Here is a 16,279-nt window from a genome sequence, read left to right as displayed (position 1 = left end):
AGCAGACATTTGGGGGGAGGGGGTGTCAGACAGTCGCGCAGGAAGGGAGCAGCGACGCGAGGGGGCTTCATTTCGTATTCAGGAGGTTGGCCCTGCGCTGCCCTGGGCCGCTCTCCGTTGGTGGAGGACACGGTTTGCAGGGATTATCGAGCTGCAGGAGGAGGTCCGCAGTCCCCGAGGGGCGAAGATTGTGGAGCCTGGGGAGGGCGGACGAGGCGTGGAGGGACAGGGGCAGCGGGATGGCCCTTACCTTCTCCCCGCGGGGCCTCGCCGCGGGGCCGCGGGCTGCGGGTCAGCCCGGGGCGGACTCCTCCGGGAAGACGCGCCGCGGCGAGTCGGCGCCCCGCGCCGCCGGGCGATGGGGAGCTTGTGCGCCGAGGAGCGCGCACCGATCCCGGGTCTCCGCGTCCGTGTGTCAGCCGGCGGCCCGCGGCCGTGAGTGCCTGCCCGGCGGCGTGTGCGTGTGCGCACGCGGGGACCGCGCTCGCCTGAAGCCGCCGCTGTCAGTCACCGCCCGGGGCCCGAGCGCGGCGCCCCACGCTGCCCTCGCCCTCCCCGCGCCCCGCGCCGGTCCAGCGTGTCTGCCCTGCGGGAGCCGCGCCGCCTCCGCGGTGAAACCAGGCTCCGGGCGGGAGGGAGGCAACCGACCACCCCCCCTCTCCCCGCACCCTCTCCCCCACCCCACGCACTTCGCAGGCTGGGCTGGGGTGCAAGCCAATGGGCGCCCGGGGGAGGGGTTAGGCCGGGGCGGTGGAGGCTGGGGTGGGGTGGGGGAGCCGGACCCCGCCTGCCGCTTTCGCCTGCTTAAAAGCTTACACCAGCAAGAGCTGCGGGGCGGACAGCGAGAGGAGGATGCGGGGGCGACCACCCCCCCCTTTGTCGCTGGGCTTCCGGGCTCGGAGTCAGGCCTTCCCCCGGGCTCACCGCCCTCCTATCCACCTTCCCCAAGACGCCCAGAGCGAGAAAGCCCTGTTCTTTCTCCCTCCCACATCCTCACGATTCCGTGTCTGTCGGCTTGTTCCTCCTCCTCCGCGAAGCCTTCCTTAGCCAGCAAGTCCTAGGACCTAGACTCTCCTTGGGCCTATGCCCCCACAACCCTGCCTGAAACGATCAGCTAGCTTGGGGCGTCTGCCTGGATGTCTTCAAATGTCTTCTACTGGGGAATGCCTCAATGTTCCGGAAAGGGGTGGGGGTACACAGGGAGCCTCCAGCAGCTTAGAATGATAGCGCTGCGGGGTCCGGAGTCCCACCGCTTGGGCTGCCTCCCGGATGCCAGAGCTAGCTATGCAAGCTTGGGCTGGTCACTGTATCTCTCGGAGCCTCAGCCTCTTCGTGGTCTTGACATCCCCCATAGTGGGTTTTCACTGGTTTTATTTATTCACCGAGGAGTAAATTACCATTGCTACTGTTTTTGTGATCCTACTGAACTTCTTCTTGGTACAGATGGGTACACTGAGGCTTAATAAAAAGAACTAAATAAATAGGTCAAGGTTATGTAGCCAGTTAGTGGTAGAGCCAATTCATAACTGAGAGCCCACTCCCCAGGCAAAGTGTTTACCCTCTGCCCCCAAGAACCTGCCATCTCTGCTCTCAGTTTCTGGTCACTGCCCAGGTGTCAGCACCCCAAGAGCCCCTGCCACACCCCCATTCATCTTCCTGCCAGCAGGCTCTGTCCTTCCCCGTTCACACTGTTATTGTCCAGCCTCCCTGTGAGCCCCAGTCGTGGGTGTGGCCACCTTGTTGAGGAAGCCTCAAGAAAGAGGAAGGATGAAAGACTGGAGCCTTTCGCTGGGGATTCCAGTCCAGCCCAGAAGAAGACTGGAAAATGGAGCAGGAGTCTACATGGAAACTCAAAGGAAGTATCTGATGTCACAGAAAAATGCGAGGAGTTCCCCAGGTCCACACGGCAAGCCAATGGTATCTTTTTACTGCGTAGTGAACTCTGGCCTTGCTAGTATACTACATTGTTGGTCACCATGACTCACATTGTTTTCAGTCCAGGAAAGCTTCCCGGAGAAGGAGAATATCAGTCTTCTGTATCAAAAAAGAGTGAAAGCCTTCTGGAGAGAAGAGGGCCAAGTGTCATGCTGGAGTCAGACACAGACAGACAGGACTTCCCTCTGGACCTGGCTTGTTGCGCTAACCCCCGGGGCCTGCTCCCTTCATTTGGGCAACCCTGGCTGGTGAAGAGCAGATGAGAGGTTGAGTGTGAAGGTGCTGTGTAAACTGTGAAGTGGCTGCTAAGGAAAGGAAAGCGCCAGAGTCAGAAGGGAAACATGGAGTGAGGATCACGGGGGGCCCAGGAGTGTGAAGAAGCATGGAGATCAGAATCATCTACCGCAGGCCAGTTCACCCCAGAGGGAATGTCCATGGCCAGAACCCCCCAGAGGGGGGTCTGAGGTCCCACTGGCTCTGAGGTTTCCATTTAGTGCTGGGTTATTCCCCTCTCCACACTCGAGTTCTCCAGGTCCCACCCGCACTCTATTCTACAACCCCAGATATATGTCACGGTGTGGCAGTGAGCAGGCTGGCGTGGGCACACCTCTCTCTGCCCGGGCAGTAGCCCACCAGGGGAGGGGCCTAGCCATGCTCTGCTCACAGCCTTTCCCTTCTTTCCCTTCCCCTCTTCTCTTTTGCTCAGGCCCCGGCCGAAGGGTGGGATGCTAGCTGACCATATCTAGGGGCCAGTTAAGTCTCCAGGTACCACTGTGCAATTTGTGCCCCACGCAAAGGGACTTGGCCAAGAGGCGAGCGGGGTTAGAAATCCACCTTCTGCTCTGCCCCACTACCTACCAACCCAGGTACATAGAGTCCACCAAAAAGGGGCTGTTTTTTTAGTCAGTCCTGGGGGAGGCACCCTTCTAATCTCTCCCACGTGCTAGATGGGCCAACAGTCCTTACAGATAGATCTCATCAGAACCCCACTTGGTAGCATCGGCCCGGCCTGGGGGGAGACAGAAATAAACATCAAAACTGGGACCCAGGTGTTTGTCTTGTCACCTGCTCTGTGAACAAACTGCCTAAGCCCAGAGGGGCCCCAGGACTAGCTCAAGGACATACGGGTCACTTCCTTACCAGCCTGGGGACTGAAGCCCATGTCCTGGTGCCCACCTTCACATTGCTCTGTCTGGTGGGCTGTCCCCATCAGGCCACAGGCCCAGGCTGGGCTTTCTTGTCCTGGACTGTTTTTTCTGCCTATCCAGGATTATGGCTGTGGTCCTTCCAAACAACCTTGGTTCTCCTTGAGCAGGAGGCACCGAAGCCAATTCTGTTTCCCAGACTGGTCCTCCCCAAGGACAGGACCAGAGCCTCCCTCTTCTTCTAAGCCCATTCCCCTGCCTGCCTGGCTGCAGGAAGACTAAAGGCTGAGGGACCAGCCCTGGACATGGTCTTCTCCCAGAAGACCTCTTGCATGGCCTTCTCTCCCCACTAGGGAGGGAGGCTGGGGGGTCTCCTCAACAGCTTCTTCCTTCCCCGAGGTGCTCACTGCCTCAGCTCTCTCCCACTGCCAGCCAGCCAGCCAGGCGGGCAGCAGCTAAAAAATATGGGTTTTAATTCAATTTTCTGAGACGTGGCTGAGGGAGATAGATGCCAGGCCGCCTTACCCAGCATCCATCTCTCCTGAACAGTTCCCTGGAAGATCCAGCCCTACCCACCACCCCACCCAGCCCCTACCCTGCTCAGGCAAGGAGAACAGGACCTTCCAGGACACCGAGGGGTTTCTATTGTAAATAGCCAGCATTTGCTGAATGCTCACCTTGTCTTGGGTCAGAGCTTCTCAACCCTGCTGGGGTTCTAGCACCCCTAGGGAGCTTTAAAAATATACCCATGCCTGTGCTTCCCCGCCCAAGATCATTAGACAATTGGTCTGTGGTAAGGTCCGAGAACAAGTATGCTTTTAAAGCTCCCCAGGGGGTAGCAATCCGCAGCCAAAGTTCAGAACCACCCCCAGAGGCCCTTTGCTAAATGCTTTGCACTGAGCATCCCAGCGTGGCTCGTGGCTCCCGTGGCTCCCTCGGGTTTCCAGAACCTGGGGTGCTGAGAGACGGTCCCTCAGGCCCTGGGCCGCTGTGGGCGGCCTATTCCATCCTCCCCGGGAGCTATATAAGTGGTCATTTCTTTTTTTTTTTTTTTTTAATTTAAAAAAAAATTTTTTTTATTTATTCCTTTTTGAGAGGAGAGGGAGAGACAGAGACAGAGAGAGAGAGACAGAGAGAGAGAGAGAAGGGGGGAGGAGCTGGAAGCATCAACTCCCATATGTGCCTTGACCAGGCAAGCCCAGGGTTTTGAACCAGCGACCTCAGCATTTCCAGGTCGACGCTTTATCCACTGAGCCACCACAGGTCAGGCCAGTGGTCATTTCTATGTGCTCCAGGACATGAAAAGGGTGGGGACTAACTGCCTTACCTGCCTTAGTCCATTCCATTCACATCTGGAGGCGGGCGGGGGGCGGGGTTACGGGCCTTGAATGCCAGACTGTGGAGTATGGTTTCCTTCCACGGCGAAGCAAAATGTTGGTCCTGGGTTACTTCCCACTCGAGCCAGTGGGAGCCACAGGCCTACACTGAGCAGCTCGGAGACAAGTTTTATTCCTAAGGCCCTCTGGTCACTTCCTGCCTCAGTCCGGCAGGGAGGCCCGGAGGAGCCACAGTGCCTTTGCATGGACCCTCTAGAAGGCCTGCAAGCACAACAGGGCAGATCAGGGAGGCTCTGGAACACTGAGCCCCTGAGGATGTGCAAGCCCATTGCCCCCTAAAAGTTCCCTCTCCCCAGATCCACAAGCGCAGGGGCATTCTAGGGGGCAGAGTCGGGGCTGCCCCGGCCAGCACCCCTTCCAGAAGCAGACACTGCAGGCCAGGATGCCCTGACCCTGTGCCCGGTCAACCTGGAGGCAGCATCCTCATCAGAGCAACCACTGCCGTCTAGAGCCTTATCCTTTACTCCACGGACACGGACCCGAAATCCCGGGGATCCGCTGATGTTATCAGAGTGCCTCGACCTGTGGTGTTCAGGCCGTGTTCTAGGGGCCCGAGCACTCCCTGCAGCGGCCGCCCACAGACCTGACGTGCAGGAGACTACTGGAGGGAGGGAGACCCGTCTTCAGAACTGCCCAGGAGCTCCTCAGAGCTGAGCAGTCCCAAGTCTCTCTGTCCCGCCCCCCACAGGGGGTGACTGTAGGGAAGGGTGAGCGAGGGAGGACCATGCAGAGCAGGGGAGGTGGGATCAGGGGGCTGGGAATTTCCCACCCTAAATTCTAAGTGCTGAAGTTAGCAGCCCATCCCACCGAGGAAGCCTCCTCAGAGAACAGAAACGAGTGGCTCAAAGTGAGCAGGCTGACCGGCCGAGCCGGGGCCGCACACCTGGTGTCTGGACATTCAGTCCTGCGCTCTCTCTCCGCCCTGAACCGTGAGAACTCTCAGAGGGAAAGACGCACTGTCTGGGAGCTGGAGAGAGCGGGTGTTTGGGAAGTAGGGTGGCAGAGGAAGGAATACCCTGGACTCCTGGAGCTTTGAGGAGAAGGGAGAGAGATGTGAGAAGAGCCAAACGCCCTCAGTCTCCTCACCCACGTGCGTCAATATGCGCACGTACACACTCTGCCGTCCGGTGCGAACGCCCAGTGGCACACACAAGGGTGCCATCCAGAGCTCTGCAGTATAAAAGCGCATCTTCTCTCTCAAGACAGAGGTCTTTCCTCTCCTGCAGAATCGCGTGCAGACAGCGAAGCTTCGTCCCTGTCAGGCACTTCTCATCAGACGGTGACACGTCCCATCCCATTCACCTTGCCTAGTCCCCTCCCCAGGGACTCAGCTGTTTACCCAGGGGGAGCCGGATACCCAGCAGGGGACCCTGCTCGAAGGAGAATGCATTATTTCCATTCTCTTCTCTAACTCTTCTCCGTCCACGAGCTTTCTTGTCATCTCTATCTGACTCCCTGCCTTCAGCGTGCTCTGGGCTTGGTGCTCAATGTTCTGCGGAAAGGACCGCTCCTGGCCATCCTACAGATGGGCCACGTTGCGTGCAGGTCAGAGCCACATGTCACGTGCCCTGCCCTGTGATTGTTAGGGGGTTGATCACCGCCCTCCCCCCGGCCCCAGCTCGTGCCCGCACCCCTCCGCCTGTCCTCTCGTCACTCTCGCAGGTCTCACGGTCAAGGCCAGGTCCCACTTACTGGTGATCCAGTTTCCTGACTTGGCTGAAAATAACACTGCACCGGGCTCTAGGTTCTGGCTTTAAGGCAGGGCCACAGCCAGCACAGAGGTGTGGAAATGACAGATAATTCGTGTGGGCGGAGCAGCCAGCATGAGGCGACAGCCGTTCCCAGCGGAGCAGCTCTGGATAATGGGGGGGCCTGTGACAGGCTGAGCCCTGACTCAGAGTCGTGCAAATGAGGCTGATAATTATATTAGGAGTAGGGCAAATAGAATATTCTTTGACGACCAACTTTGGGAGCAGGTTGGCAGCTGATGAGACAATCCTTTGCCTTGGCGGATGGGATCATTGTCTATGAGGAATTCACGGGGCGCCAGGGCTCTGGGCCCTGAGCAGGGGCTTGGAAGATAGCTGCAGATGGTGAGATAGGGTCAACCCAAGGCCCCACACATGTATATCAGGTTTCTATTTCCTTTTATTATTGAGAGGCAGGGAGTCAGAGAGACAGACTCCTGCATGTGCCCCGCCTGGGATCCAGCAGCAAGCCCCCTACGGCAGCGGTCCCCAACTTTTTTTGGGCCATGGACCGGTTTAATGTCAGAAAATATTTTCACGGACCGGCTTTTAGGGTGGGACGAATAAATGCACAAAATAAAATTATGCGACTGGCGTAAAAACTGTGATATTTTTAAATATAATTGTCGAACTTACGAGACAAGCGTCAAGAGTGAGTCTTAGACGGATGTAACAGAGGGAATCTGGTCATTTTTTAAAAATAAAACATCTGCCTGACCTGTGGTGGCGCAGTGGATAAAGTGTCGACCTGGAAATGCTGAGGTTGCCGGTTCGAAACCCTGGGCTTGCCTGGTCAAGGCACATATGGGAGTTGATGCTTCCAGCTCCTCCCCCCTTCTCTCTCTGTCTCTTTTCTCTCTCTCTCTCTCTCTCTCTCTCTCTCTCTGTCTCTCCCTCTCCTCTCTAAAATAAACAAATTAAAAAAAATTCCAAAAAAAAATAATAAAAAAATAAAAAATAAAATAAAACAAAAATAATGTAAGTTATTTATTCTTTCTCTGCAGACCAGTACCAAATGGCCCAGTACCGGTCCGTAGCCCAGGGGTTGGGGACCACTGCCCTACAGGATAATGTTCTGCCCATCTGGGGCCACTGCTCTGTTGCTAAGCAACTAAGCTATTTCAGCACCTGAGTCAAAGCCATGGAGCCATCCGCAGTGCCTGGGGCCAACTTGCTCGAATTGAGCCATGGCTGTGGGAAGGAGAGAGAGAAAGCGAGAGTAGGAGAAGGGGGAGGGGTAGAGCAGACGGTCACTTCTCCTGTGTGCCCTGTCTGGGAATCGAACCTGGGACTCCTACATGCCAGGCCAACACTCTACTCCTGAGCCAACTGGCCAGAGCCAGGTTTCTATTTCTGTGCAACACATTACCACCAACTTAGCAGCTTCAAGTGAGACCCAAGGGTTTTCTCACAGTCTCCTTAGTGCAGCAGTGCAGGCGGGAGTGTCACAAGACTGACATCAAAGTGACACCCAGGCCTGGGGTCTCATCTGAGGCCCGGAGTCTTAACCCAAGGTTGTTGCAGAGTCTGTCCCTCCTGGCTCTGGGGCTGGGCTCTCAGATCTCGGCCACACGCAGTTTGCTTCTCCAAGGCCAACAGAAAGAATGCTGCCTCTCTTTAACTTCCAGACCCTCTTTTAAAGGGGTCATCTGATTAACTCTAATTTGACAAATTTAAAGTCAACCCATTTGGGACTTTAATAACATCTGCAGAGCCCCTTCCTCTTGGCCACATAACTAGTCTAGCCAGGAAAGTAAAATCCCCTTATATTTCTAGGTCCAGGCCATGTTCAAGAGGGTGGGCTTGTGTGTGGACTTGGGCATCAGAGGACGGGAGTCTTGGGCCTCACAATTCTGTCCTCCATGGTCCCTATCACCTAGAGCAGGGGTCCCCAAACTTTTTACACAGGGGGCCAGTTCATTGTCCCTCAGACTGTTGGAGGGCCGGACTATAAAAAAAAACTATGAACAAATCCCTATGCACACTGCACATATCTTATTTTAAAGTAAAAAACAAAACGGGAACAAATACAATATTTAAAATAAAGAACAAGTAAATTTAAATCAACAAACTGACCAGTATTTCAATGGGAACTATGCTTCTCTCACTGACCACCAATGAAAGAAGTGCTCCTTCTGGAAGTGCGGTAGGGGCCAGATAAATGGCCTCAGGGGGCCCCATGCGGCCCACGGGCCGTAGTTTGGGGACCCCTGACCTAGAGCCTGAAAGGTGACGGGTGGGATGGGGACAACCAAGGGACCAAAGCTCCCTGAGATCAGAGCATATGTTCCAGCCCCAGTGCTTGGCATGAAGCTAAGGAAATATTGATCGGTCGGATAAATGAGTCGCCAACTCTGATCTCCATTGCACAGGTGAGGAAATCAAGCCTCGAAGAAATGAAAGAAATGTTTCAAGTCATCAAAGGCAACAGAGGACGAAGCTGAAACAATGATAACATTACCATCGACTGAGCACTGACCACATGCCAGCCGCCTTGCCTGGTTATTGTACTAGCTCCTTGAATCTTTATAAGGCTGTGTGATTGGGCATTATGATTATCTCAGGTTTTACAGATGAATAGACCAAGTCTCGGAGGTGAAGGGACTTGTCCAAAGATGCCGCTGCCGTAACTGCAAAGCCGGGACTCAAGCTCGCTCGGCTCGATCCCGACGTCCCTGAAGCTCCGTCATGGCCTGTGTCCACAGGCAGGACAGATTGGGGGCAGTATCAGGAGGCCAGGTATGCGGGAGGGTCAAGGAGGCTGGGCCACCACTCTCCCTCCCTTTCCAGGGGGATTAAGTCATCACCTTGTTTTACACGGGGCCTGACAAGGGGGAAGGCGACTCTCATTACTCATAATTAGCCAGCCTGATTAGTCCCGTCACCAAGGGATTGTCTCTTTTAGCGCTTTTCTTTGTGTTCTGGGGACACTTTTCTGTAAAGGAGGGGGAGCCGTCCACATGACCAGGGAGGAGAGGACACAGAGGGACCAGACCGGGCTGGGGCAAAGGTCTGCTATGACCACAGAGGCAAGCATCTCTCCCGGCCTGCCCCCTCCCACCAGGTCCCCACGGGAAGCCTTTTCTAGCCCCTGAGCAGAGAGCACACAGGTCCTCCCTGCTGGAAGATGGGACCTGAGCCAGTCCCCAGGGGAGCATCCTTCCCAGCTATGGAATATGCACCCTCCCTCCCCTTACCGTCTGCAGGTCTGTGGTCAAACGTCCCTGTCCTCCCTGTGGGGGAGACCCCTCACCACATCACTCTCCACCTCCTCACTCTGCGTCACAACACAGTGGTTGAGCACCGACTTTGGAGCCAGACTGCTGGGTTCAAATCCTGGGCTCTGCCACTAAGACAAGTTATTTAAACTTCCGTGCCTCAGTTCCCTCTTCTAGAAAGTGGAACTGAAGAGCAGCGTCTACTTTTTAACATTATTATAAAATATAAATTAGTTGCTACATGCAAAGCTTTAGAGCAGTGTGTAACACAAAGTACAACAAAGGTATGAATTATTCCTTTGTTCGATCCTTTTCTTTAATGCACCCATCACTATCTGACATGTTGCGTGTTACTCGTCTGCTGAACATCTGTCACCCTACAATAATGGAAGCTGCTTGGGGACAGGGTCTTTCTTTGTCACAGCTCCATCCACAGCACCCCGAGGGGCTGGGCAGGGCTGGCTGGATCAGTGAGCGAATCCCACCTCCCTTCTTCCCGGGTGGCAGGTGCATTTTTCGTTGCCGCTTTCAGGGGTTCCAATTTAAAGAGCAGAAAAATGCAGCTTCTGTGTCCTCATCATCTTCCAATCAATCACTCTGATTCATGACACACGGGCCATTTCTGGGAACCACAGACCCCTCCGGAATCCAATAACCAAATTCTAGAATACCGTTAACCGCTCTGAGACTCATGCCGGAGAACCCCGGAATTATAGAATTTATAGATTCCTGGAATGAACCCCGGGACATGGAGAATTCCAGAACGGAACTGTCGGATCTCAGAAGGCAATCTGAGGGTGGCTGACAGGTACCCAGGAATCTTGGTACGGAGGCCACGATTTCCGAAGAGACTCTGGGAATCGGGTCACTGGGAGAGTCTGGAGCCTCCAGCTGGCTTGGCTTGCTGGTGGCCCCTTTGCAGCGATAAAAACACAAGTGGTCTGGGTGCTCACAGGAGGGGGGCAGGAGTAGGGGCCAGGCTGCGGTGGGAAAGGGCTCCCCGGGAGGGTTGCTAGGCGCTGGACTGGCCAAGACAATGAGGCTGGCCGAGTAGGTAGAGCAAAGGGCTGCATCCTAATCAGGATGCAGGGGGAGGCAGGGAGGGAGGGGTGTGGGGAGCATGCAGGCGGGGCCAGCCCTAATCCCATGACAGCTAGCCAGCCAGCTGCCAGGGCTGGCCGGGCACCAGGCCTGGTGGTGGTCTCTCTTCCAATTGCAGGCTCAGGCTGCAGAGGGCTTTGAACTCAGAAGGTCGTCCATCTTGTCCTGAAGTCCACAGCCCATAGAGCAGCAGTGTGGCTGTGTCCCGAGCTCCAGGAGACTAAGGGCTAAAAGGAGGATGGTGGCAAAGGGGCGAGGGGGTGGAGGAATCTCTTCAAAAAACGGATTGACCCATGGTAAAAAAAAAAAAAAAAAAAGGTTGGACATACAACACAGGTTCAGTTAATGGACACCAGACACTACTTCTACCCTGAGAACTGACTCAACCCCAGTCAGCACTTTGACCCAGGCTGGACCATGAACCCTGACCTTGTCTCAAACTAGCCTCTAATCCCAGTCTCAAAGGAAGCCCCTGCCTCAACCACAGACTTACTTCTCACCTTTAACCCTAACCCAAGACCAAGCTCTGATCCCAGCTACAAATTCTTCTAAATAATGCTTAACAAGCTCACGGGACTCTGAAAATAGGATTCACATCAAAGAATCCAAAAGACCACTAGTATTCCTTAAAATGTTAAAACAGAGCCCCTGGAGACATGCTGGCTTTTGGAAACTCACAGCTACAGAGACCTGGGCTGACCTGTGGCTCAAAGCCCAGAGCACGCTGAATCCCCTCTCAGTGGTTGGAAGGGTCTGTCCAGGCGTGGCTCTGCCCCACCCTGAGCCCTTCCCAGTATGAGAAAGAGAATCCAGAAGGCCAGTGGACCGGGGCTTAACCGGACCCAGAGTCAACCCACTTTTGGAGGTGGCGATGCTCCGTGTGGTGAGAAGGTTGGGTGAGTGACACTAGAGGTGGCCCTGGTAGGGTTGGAGGTAGAGATGGCCATGGGATGTTGACCTTCATGACTCTGACAAATGGAGATGGTGAGATCCGTGAGTTCCCACGGCCTGCAGGCAGCCACGTACCCCAGGTGGGCTCCCCGACTTCTCTCCCCTCCACTGCACTTCCCTCCTCCTTCCTGCCCCCCACTGTCTCGGCTTCAGGTCACATCACTGCTTCTAACCAGGTCACACTCATTTCTCAAGGGGGGTAGCTATGGACACTTTGGTTAGGACACTCCTTCGTTGGCAGGCTGTCCTTTACAATGCAAGCCATTTAGCATCCTTGCTTTAGTCTCCAGTCTAAGTGGCAGGGGCATTACCCAGTTGTGACATTAACAACATTCCACACATTCCCCACACTGCCCATGCTCTACCCCCTTGAGAACTATTCAATATTTGGAGAGACTGTCCATGCAAACCTTGCAAAGGGAACGGCCTCAAAACTGTTCATCCAGCCTCATGCCACCACCTGCCTCCAGGCCACATGAGAGAAGGTAAGGAGGTGAAGTGAAAACTAGGCAGGATACATTTGGGGGCGGGGCTCCCACAGCAGGGCAGGTAAGAAGGGGCGCTTCCCCTCACCACAAGCAAGTGGGAGGAGCTTGAAGAGACTCACTTGGAGAGCTTGGCAGCTCTTGAGACTGACAGCTGACTGTACAGAGACACGTCTCAGCATGAGTTGCAAGAAGAACTAGACCAAGAAATTAGCTTTATTCATGGAGGGTGCAGAGTCAGGGAAGAGTTTCAAGCAAGGGATGGTAAACAGACTCATTTAGGCAGCAGGGCGGGGCATGCAGAGGAGGCAGGGAGACCACAGACACCTGCAGCCCTGAGGACGGATGAGGAAGGGCTGAACTGAGCTCAGGCAGTGGCAGTAGACAGACTAGGGCGGGGGCTGGATCTGAGAAGACAATAAGCTAAATGAATGGGTTTTGAAAACTCCAAGAGCAGGACCCATAAAAGGAGCTTTTGTTATTGTTATTTTTTTTCTTTTTTTCTTTTTTGTATTTTTCTGAAGCTGGAAACGGGGAGAGACAGTCAGACAGACTCCCGCATGCGCCCGACCGGGATCCACCCGGCACGCCCACCAGGGGGCGATGCTCTGCCCCTCCGGGGCGTCGCTCTGCCGCAACCAGAGCCACTCTAGCGCCTGGGGCAGAGGCCAAGAAGCCATCCCCAGCACCCGGGCCATCTTTGCTCCAATGGAGCCTTGGCTGTGGGAGGGGAGGAGAGAGACAGAGAGGAAGGAGGGGGGGGGTGGAGAAGCAAATGGGCGCTTCTCCTATGTGCCCTGGCCGGGAATCGAACCTGGGTCCCCTGCACACCAGGCCGACGCTCTACCGCTGAGCCAACTGGCCAGGGCCTGTTATTGTTATTATTCAATGAAAAGATATGTAATACCTCCCCCTCCCGAGAGGAAATATATTGAAAGCCTTTATCAGTCATTTACACTTTAGCATGAATTAGCTGACTCAACCATGGAAGAGTTGAAATTTAGCAAGAATGGTGTTCTAAAGAACCTGGTGGGATGAGGGAAAAGGAAACCGTTAGGGAAGCGAGAGACATAGGTGGGAACTAATGTGGACACCTGCCGGTAGGAGGTGATGCGGACAGAGAGATGAGGATGATGGCAGACAGACCGCTCTGGGCTGGGAGTCTGCAGGTCTGAGTGTAAGTCTCAGTCTCGTCCATAATCCACTAGCCCCAGGATCCTAGCAAGTCATCCTAGGGTCGTTGGTGACTCATGGATGATACTACATATTTTATATCACAGGATTAAGTTCTGTAAAGGACCTTTTAAAGTGCCAAGCTCTATGAAGGGCTATTACTCTGCCCGATTGCTGAAAATTAATCTAGGAAGCGGTTACCCCTCCCCTTTTACTGAAATGTGCAGCTAGCCCATCAGCTGCCTGTCTTCTTAAAATTACTTTTGTCTCTTCCAAGGCAAACTTGATTAATCAAAATAGGAAAGAAGAAGGACAAGAGAGAGGTGGGGGATACATTATGGACCTCAGTTTCCCCTCAGTTACCCACTAGAGCAGGAGTCCCCAAACTTTTTACACAGGGGGCCAGTTCACTGTCCCTCAGACCATTGGAGGGCCGCCACATACAGTGCTCCTCTCACTGACCACCAATGAAAGAGGTGCCCCTTCTGGAAGTGCGGCGGGGGCTGGATAAATGGCCTCAGCGGGCCACATGTGGCCCGCTGGCCGTAGTTTGGGGACGCCTGCACTAGAGTGACACTTGCTAGCTTCAGTATTACAAGGGGATAATCAAAGGGCCATAGTCTTCCTTCTTTATGCCATGCAAGAGCTGTGATTCTGTTTTTAACATTGCGTTGCCTCAGTTTCCCTAGCTGTACACTGAAGAACGACGGCAGGAGGGCTGTTGTGAAAACGTGTAAAAATGGTACTGGTATGGCGACTGGTATGAGTGAGTCCTCTATAAACAGTAGCGATGCTCCTCTGCGGCTACCACCAGCCTCGTGACTGAGCCCCGCAGGGCCTGGCATTCAGCAGACCGGCCATGCGGGTGTGCTGAACGAGACTACTCGTGGGTGTGGAGCACGTGAGGGGTGTGCATTGTCATGCAAGCGGGCGAGCACAGATTCCAGCCCTCCTGTGCTTGCTACAAAGAACCTCAGCTTCCCGGACAAGTCAAAGGGCTCTGAAGGGAACCCTCCCAGAATAGAACTCGGTAAGGAGAACTAGAGTTGGGAGTTCTTCTGGTTCTTCCACCCCAGTTCCTCCCCTCTTCGGCTGGACACATTGCCAGGATGCTCATTCCCTCCCCCCACCCACCCACCCACCCACGTGGCCGCCATTCTGGTGGCCTTGACCCATGATCATCACCTTGGGCCAGATCAAGAATCCAATACCAGATCTACCTGTCTGATAGCCTGCGTCAGCCCCAAGCCCTGGATTCCCAACACTGAACTCAGGACCCCTTTCCAGTCAGCAGCCCCCTCCCAGGGCTCCGGCTCCACAAACGGTACCACGTTCCTCTCCTTGGTGAGCCGGAAACCCGGGAGCCATTCCTTGCCGTTCTCCATCCCTCGCAGTTCGCCTAGGCTGCGTACACTGAGTGAGGACCTCCTGAGGGCCAGGCACTGGGGTTGCAATGGCCCCTGCCTCCCGGAGCTTGCTGTTAAATGGGGTGCACGGAAGTTAGGCGATGATTACACAAATACCAAAATCCAACCCACGATATTGAAATTTAAAAATAGGGTACCATAAGCCTATGTAACGAGGGCCCTGATTCATCCCCAGGTTCAGGGGAGTTTCCTAGAGAAACAGCCCATTTATTTTTTATCTGAAGGACAACTGTGCCTGACCAGGCGGTGGCGCAGTGGATACAGTGTCAGACTGGGATGCAAGGACCCAGGTTCAAGACCCCAAGGTCGCCAGCTTGAACGCGGGCTCATCTGGTTTGAGCAAAAGCTCACCAGCTCGGACCCAAGGTCACTGGCTCGAGCAAGGGGTTACTCGGTCTGCTGAAGGCCCACGGTCAAGGCACATATGAGAAAGCAATCAATGAACAACTAAGGAGTCCCAACAAAAAACTGATGATTGATGCTTCTCATCTCTCCGTTTCTGTTTGTCTGTCCCTATCTATCCCTCTCTCTGACTCTCTCTTTGTTTCTGTTAAAAAAAAAAGAAGGACAACTGAAAAGGGCTGGGATTGGGGGCGGGCGGGGGCGGGGCTGGGGAACATTGCAGCAGAGAAAGCACCGGGAGTGCAAAGGCCGTGAACAGTGATGGAGACACCTGTCCTCAACCTGCTGGACTCAGACTAGTGTGGCTGGAGGACAGACAGCAAGGGGCAGAGGCTCAAGCTGAGGCCAGAGGGCCAGGTTACATCCCCAGCAAGGCTCTGGGGATTCATCCCAAGAGCGGTGGGAAGCTGCTGAACAGATGACCAGGTCTCCTTTGCATTTCAATAATATCCAGGATGCAAAGTAAAAACCAGGCTGGGGGATGTGGGGAGACCTACCAGGAGGCTGCTGCACTAGATGAGTTAGAGAAGTGGGCAGATTGGAAATTCAAATAGGACTACATTTCCCAGCTTCCCTTGCAACCAGGTGTGCGCTTGGTTAGGTCAATGGGACCTGAGCAGAGATGATGTGAACAGCATTCGGTTTAAGCATCCCTTCTAAAAGGAGCGGCATGACCTCTCTGCCTCCTCCCTGGAAGGGAACAGGAATGTGGCGGTGGGAACCAGAGGAACCATCTTTGACAGAGAGAAGAAAGCTGCTTATGAAAGAGAGCAAGGATACACAATTAAGGAGGAGTCTGCCCCCCAACCCCCAGTGATGATGGAGCCCCTATACCAGCCCTGAATTGCCAACCTAAACTTTCACGCGAGAAAGAGGTGAAGCTCTGTTTGGTTTGGGCTCTGCTATTCTGGGTCTCTCTTACGGTTGCCGAATCCAACCTTGATAAAGAGTCACAGATCAGACACGAAGAATATGGACTCGTGAGTGAGGCGGGGCTGGCCTCAGGCCGCTGGCTCACACCACTGGCTGGTGGCGGTCAGTTCCCTAGGACAAGGAGCCCCGGGGAGAAGCAGGCTTCGGGATGGAGTGAGGCGGGGGTTGCACAGATTGTGAATTTGACTTGGGCAAGTTAAGTTTGAGGCAACCTAAGAAGAAGCAAGAAGGGAAGTCCAGGAAGCAGGTGGAGAGCTGAGAAGAAAAATCAGAGCTGGAAGAAAGTGTGAGCAGAGGACGAGTCGGTTATCAGTCCTGACTGCACAAGGGCACTTAACAAATTCTCCTACTTGGGCCCAAGCCC

General features: G+C 54.6%; 1 protein-coding gene across 4 annotated transcripts in view; it reads right to left on the bottom strand.

Moving 5' to 3' along the window:
- The window catches only part of ADCYAP1R1 (ADCYAP receptor type I), a 58,172-nt gene extending 57,787 nt beyond the window's left edge, over positions 1–385 (bottom strand). For all 4 annotated transcript variants that reach the window (XM_066238867.1, XM_066238866.1, XM_066238868.1 and 1 more), the window contains exon 1: positions 251–385. The gene's annotated coding sequence lies outside the window, so the exon portion shown is untranslated. The remainder of the gene's footprint in view (positions 1–250) is intronic.
- Positions 386–16,279: the final 15,894 nt, after the last annotated feature.

This window comes from Saccopteryx bilineata, chromosome 7 (assembly GCF_036850765.1).
Source record: "Saccopteryx bilineata isolate mSacBil1 chromosome 7, mSacBil1_pri_phased_curated, whole genome shotgun sequence".
Lineage (NCBI taxonomy): Eukaryota > Metazoa > Chordata > Mammalia > Chiroptera > Emballonuridae > Saccopteryx > Saccopteryx bilineata.
This window is presented reverse-complemented; position numbering and strand designations above follow the sequence as displayed.